At 39.2% G+C, this 6,012-nt stretch overlaps 1 protein-coding gene across 1 annotated transcript in view; it reads right to left on the bottom strand.

Moving 5' to 3' along the window:
- Positions 1 to 6,012, bottom strand: part of dpp10 (dipeptidyl peptidase like 10) — a 252,663-nt gene that overhangs the window by 228,988 nt on the left and 17,663 nt on the right. The window lies entirely within an intron of this gene.

The raw sequence follows: 6,012 nt of genomic DNA, 5'->3' as shown, positions 1-6,012 counted from the left end.
ATATGGCAACATGGCATTTAGTTTCTAGGGAAGGGGAAGTTTTAGGAGTGACGGCGGTGCTTTGAGATGTGAGAGATTTGCGATGTGTAGCGTGTTTGGGGTCTAAAGCTAGTGTGTCAGCATACTGTTAGAGAGATGGATAATCACAGTAACATTCAAATAATGATATCTGTGTATGTATAAGTAATCCCTGTCAGTAAAAAGCTCAGGTTTCAGTTTTAGTTTATTTAGCTTCAGACTTTTTCTCTGTATACAGTAGAGGGGGGCTCTCTTTACTTATTGAATTATCTCATGGGGGCAGCCCATCAGAAGAAAGCTGGCTTAGGGAGGATGAACGACTTGTTTCAGAGACTGGGTAGCATCAGAGCATGGTATAAGATAAATATGGGTTATAAATAAGGGCATAAAATAATACAATTTAAAATACCCTTAGGAATAAGCGTTTTTTAAATTGTCCAAAGTTCCTATAGTAAAGTCCAGTAATAAAAAAAAAAGTATAATCACAGCGCTGGATATTAGAAGTTGGGTCCCTTGTTATGCTGAGAAAAATGTTAAATGTACACATTCTCAGCCAAGGTCAAACATTGAAAGGAGAAGTTGTGGTATCTGGAGCAGACATCGCAGATAACAGTCTCCTCTGGCTGTGTATATCACACTAAATTGTTTATATATACCAGATGATACAATTATACAGATAAGTGTATAATAGCAGTGCACTGCAGCACCGATGACCCCACCAGGCAGTCTTTACTTTTGGAACAGGTAGCTGAATTTAGCGAACTGTGAGAGATGGGGACTGCAATCTCTCACGGATTAACATTAACATAAATAAAGGTGAACCATCCAACATGGTCAAAGCTGGGTGCACCGTTGGCCTCTCAAAAGTTGTGGTAAAAGACAGTAACACCCGCATTTTATTTTTTATAAATACTCTATGGTAGAAGAGGGGTTCCTAGAAAGTAATTTTGCATTTGATTGAATATTTGATTAAATTTAGGCCAATCATGTAACATTGGAGTAGGAAATAGTCAGAATGTAGCTAATAGTAGCAGCATTAGTAGCAGCATTAGTACCAGCGGCTTTCATTTCTGTAAGGTTGGTATCTGCATTCATTCACTGTAGGCAGTTACTCAGGGCTCCAGTCGAGTAATGACATGACAGTTATATATACTACACAGCCTACACATTATTCACATTATTCATGGTTTTTACCTACATTACCTGATTCCATAAGTTCTTGTAGTATGATTAGACCTATGTAAGCTGCTTACTCTAGGCCAAGTGATAACTCATTTCTAACAAGTAATGAGAGTAAAATGCTTATTATATAAACAACTGGCCAATCCTCCTACTCAGCTTGACTCCAGAGGACAGTATGTGTGAATACATGGGTAGAAATACTGCACGCTACACCCAAAATGCCATGCACAGATTCATTATATAGAAATACAACAGTACACAAACACAAGCAAACACACACATGGTTTCTACACTCTATCTTACACACATTGCATAACTCTGCACTGCTTATGTCCTCACAAACTTCCTTCTTCACTGCTGCTTAATGCTCCCATCGCCACTGTCGGTGCTCTGCCCTGGCACTGTGATGAAAATGCATGCTTCATCAACTTTGTCACAAAGTCTATGTATTGTATAGTACAGCAAGACAGGCAGAGCAACTCCAGAATACCAATGAAGAGCTGGTGTTGTGTCCCTGTCAGCCCCCAAAACATCCTGGAGATGCACGCTGGCAAAAACAATCCCCGGCTAAACTTGCATCACCTTTCAGCGCACCAAATAATCTCTTTCCAAGTAAATAATTTTCCGAGTAGCCTGTCATTCCAAGTCGGGCTATGAGCATGCTAAGGGATTAGAGGCCAGATTAGAAGAACAGCAAAGGCCCGGGAAATTGCACCACCTGTCAGATTTCCCTGCAAGAGATTATTGCCACCATTAAATCCTGTTACATCGTGAACTGGCTCACTTTCTGGGGAATTGTGTTGTTTGTACATGAGGAAGAGAAGTGATTATCTAGTCCCCAATAGACATGAGTGACTTCTTCTGTTCTGACAGCCTTCAATGCTGCCAGTCTGAAGTGATAATTAAGTGACAGTTTCACAAAGAAATGTAAAAAGAACTACATAAAAAGCCAATAAATAAAAAAGTCTGAATGTTAACCTTAAAAGTCTCATGCTCAGTTGGTGGAGGCTTTAGTACAAAGATCTGAAGCTAACTGAACTCAACAAATGCTGAGAGTTTGTGTCCAGCAAGTTATACCTGAAAAGGCCTACAGGTGTCATGGACTCGGGGTTTGGTTTGGTTTTTTGTCCACGAAATCTGTGCTCCAGTTTTCACGAGTGAAATTCCAGGATATTGTTTCAATGTCACTTCATTCATTTAGGTGGGATTTACGTGTTATATTTTTGGCACAAAAATGGAGCCAATATTGAAGTCTCTAAAATTTCTATTCTTTCTCACAAAGGTTGAAGTAAATGATCCTCTACCTATATCCATCTATGGCCCCACCAGAACCTTATCTGAGTTTATGGTCAGTCACTGATTTTACTTCTGAATGAATACAGCAGGATTTTTATTATGTGCAGATCAGTTTTACAAAGGCACTTGCCCTCCACTAAATATATAGAATATAAAGTGAGAGAAATAATTATTTGATGCCTTGCCGGAATTGTAAGTTTGCTTACCTACAACGAAATGAATCGTCTCTCATTTTTATGGTAGTTTCATTTTAAAGGAGAATCCAGATAAAGAAATCACATTACATAAAAGTCATAAAAATGTAATTGAGTGAAAAAAGTATTTGATCCCCTACAACCCAGCCAGAATTCTGGCTCCCACAGACTCACTGCAAGAGGCTGATGGTGACAAGTGTTCATGTGATTATTTAGAAATCAGTAAGAAATCAGTCTCAAACTTCATGCAACAAGGGTTTCTCCACCAAGTACTAAGTTATATTTTAGTGCAGGCGTGGGGGAACTGCAGACCTCAAGGGCCGGTGTCATGCAGGTTTTAGATATCACCCTGGGTCAAGACACGTAAATCAAACGATTAGTTCCTTACCAGGCCTCTGGAGAACTTCAAGACATGTTTAGGAGGTAATTTAGCCATTTGAATCAGCTGTGTTGGATCAATGACGCATCTAAAACCTGCAGGACACCGGCCCTTGAGGCCTGGAGTTCCCCCACCCCTGTTTTACAGGATAAAATATTTATTTCACTCAGTCACATACAAATGGATGTATAAAAATCCATTTTTCTGGATTTTTGGTTGATTTCTGTCTCTTTACCATGAAAAGTTCATTTCTTTGTAAATGAGAAAACATTTGGTGGTTTGCAAGTGAGACTGAAGCACATATATTTGGTTGGTTTTGTGTTGGCTTTTTGCTCTTGATACCAATGACACAGACTAAACTTAATCTAATAAGGCTGAGCGAAAAAGAGCCAATTAACAGTACTTTCACTTGCCATAGATATTATAACAGTTTGAACTTAAAACAGTTTGAAGTACTTTGTAAACCTGTCCAAAAGTGTGCGTAGTACTGAATAGCACCACTACAATACATATTTAAAAATATCCATCATGCCAAGGCCTTGTAGGTTCAGTGAGTGAAAGTCAAGAACAAAAAAGAAAGTTCAAAGCCACCGCATTAAATAATTGAAATCATTCCAGCTGAATTTTTCCAACTCTCGGTCACTACCTCTGGCAGCCAATAGGGGCCAGTGGCTCTCTTTCTTGACGGTCTTTTGAAGACAGTCTCTTCTGCAGTGTGTACAACTCTGTGTGCAAGTTTGTATGTGGTTATGTGCAAGTGCACTTTTCTGTTTATTCTACTCAACTCATTATGTGCTGTCCCTATTATTGCAGCTGTGTCACTACACTGGAGTCGTGAATAAAGTAGCACACAACCGTTCATTAGTGTGTTGACACCTCCTCCCTCCCTTCTACTGTGTTACAGGGATGAGCTTTGGCTTCCTCCTCAGGCACATCAGTACAGCACTTTATACATACAAATGCGCAGAGCATGAACATAACACACTTTAGCAATAACTCCTTTCTCTCTCCCCAGAGTTCTTTGGCAGCCTGAGGCCACTGCAAAGGCAATGAGGAATACATTCATTTCACAGTCCAGGCTATTTTGTTCAGTGAATATCCAGACTGGGACTGCAAGACGTTCTTAATGTATTCTACATGCAGGTGCCTGGAAGCACTGACACCACATTTCTCTTAGCCGGTTAGAAAAGTAAAAAAGTTACAGGGGTTGGTAAAAGGTTGCTTTAATTAAGCTTTAGGGTACTGACAAATGTCTAGTGATAAGTCAAAAATCATCATCTGCACTTGTTGTCCATTACACTAGTTTTACAACCTACAGACCATATGTAATGTGATCTTAACCTAAAACACAACTAATATTAGCTTGCCATGTCTGGAGATAACCCAAATATAAACTATCCTTTCCATGATGTGGGTATTACAAGTGTTAAAAGTTTAGTTGGGTTTACTTTACAGAAACAACTTGATTAGTGTTAGAAAAACCGTCAAAAAACAAAAACAAAAAATAATAGTAATATAGAGACTCGGCCTGTTGTGCCACCCATCTACCCCAACCTCCTCCATAATACAAAACTGTGATAATAACTACCACCGCTAAAGGGATTTGTCCCTTTTTTTTATTACTAGGTTTGGGCCATTATTTACCCTTTTACATGCAGTGCGACAGAAAACCTAATACATGTAAGAAATATCTTTTAGTTTCTGAAACCAGGCTTCTTTAGCATGTGGCTAAAAAGCAGACAAACCTAAGCCTTAAATTGTGACTTGGTGGAAGCATTCCAAGCATACATATATGTAATGTAACTTTGCAAAAATAATTAAAAACAAATCTAAACCTGCCAATGGATCTATCAACTTTTATTTAAGTTATTAAAAAATATGAAAGAAAAACCTTCACACTGAAGGGAGTACAGTTTTCATACAAACTATTAATTGGCCAGGTTTTCACACACCGATGTCAAAGTGCAACACTAATCAACACCTTTTCTCTCAGGCAAATGAACAAGGGTAATAGAACAAAAACACCCCGGTTCCAAAGTAAAGGTTTTTTAAAGGACTTCCCTCCACAAGAGCAGCTGTCCTCCGTGTTGAAACATTTCTTTGTCTAAAGCCTCCTTAACCAGGTGCAGCTATAACAATCACTGGGACAAAAACACTGTTCATCTTATATTCTGTTTAAAGTACAACCTTTCAGCAGATGGTGGGTACAGTTGGACAGATCAAATCTGTTGTTTTCAAGCCGAGAGCAGAGCGAAGCAAGACATTCTCCCACACAGACCCCCAAGAGGAAAAGGATCACGTCAGATAGTGCCGCAGGTTATCAGCTCTACCTTGACCAGCAGCCTGCACTTTAAGTCCTGACTGTGGGAGGTCAGGAGTTTCCTGAAAACATCGCTAATCACCACCGAAAATAAATAACGTTGTTGCAGGTTCAGTCGTTATATGTGGATGAATGCAACCTGACCTGCAAACATAAATATTAGTTCTTGAACAAAGTTTTTCAGGCAGAATATTTTCCCCCTGTTCATCTACCGAAGCTTGTTTTTATTTGAGGCAACAGTGTTACTGCTTACATCATCCTCCACTGATCCCCCTGCTGTCGATTAAACACTCAGCTACAAAAGAATTTCACATGCTATACCAAAATCAATGTTTTTACCGTCTCTGTTGAAGTAGTTTCGTCCCCAGGAGTGATCGCAAGGCTTAGTGAGAAATCAGTTACAAAATAAATTACTTAGATGTCCTTAATCTTCAGCAAGCAATCTATGGAGCTCAGATCTTACACATCAAAAGAGCTGAGCTTACCAGTAAAGATGGGCATTTCAGACATAAATGCTGTTTGAGATTTACAGGGAACTATTTGAATATTTTTTACTCCTGAAATCTCTAAAATGACAGTCATACCTGTAGTATTGTGGGGTTTGTGGAGTTTGCACTAGACAA

The sequence above is a fragment of the Pundamilia nyererei genome, unplaced genomic scaffold, assembly GCF_000239375.1.
Source record: "Pundamilia nyererei isolate P.nyererei 1_Seehausen unplaced genomic scaffold, PunNye1.0 scaffold00140, whole genome shotgun sequence".
In the NCBI taxonomy this organism is placed as follows: domain Eukaryota; kingdom Metazoa; phylum Chordata; class Actinopteri; order Cichliformes; family Cichlidae; genus Pundamilia; species Pundamilia nyererei.
This window is presented reverse-complemented; position numbering and strand designations above follow the sequence as displayed.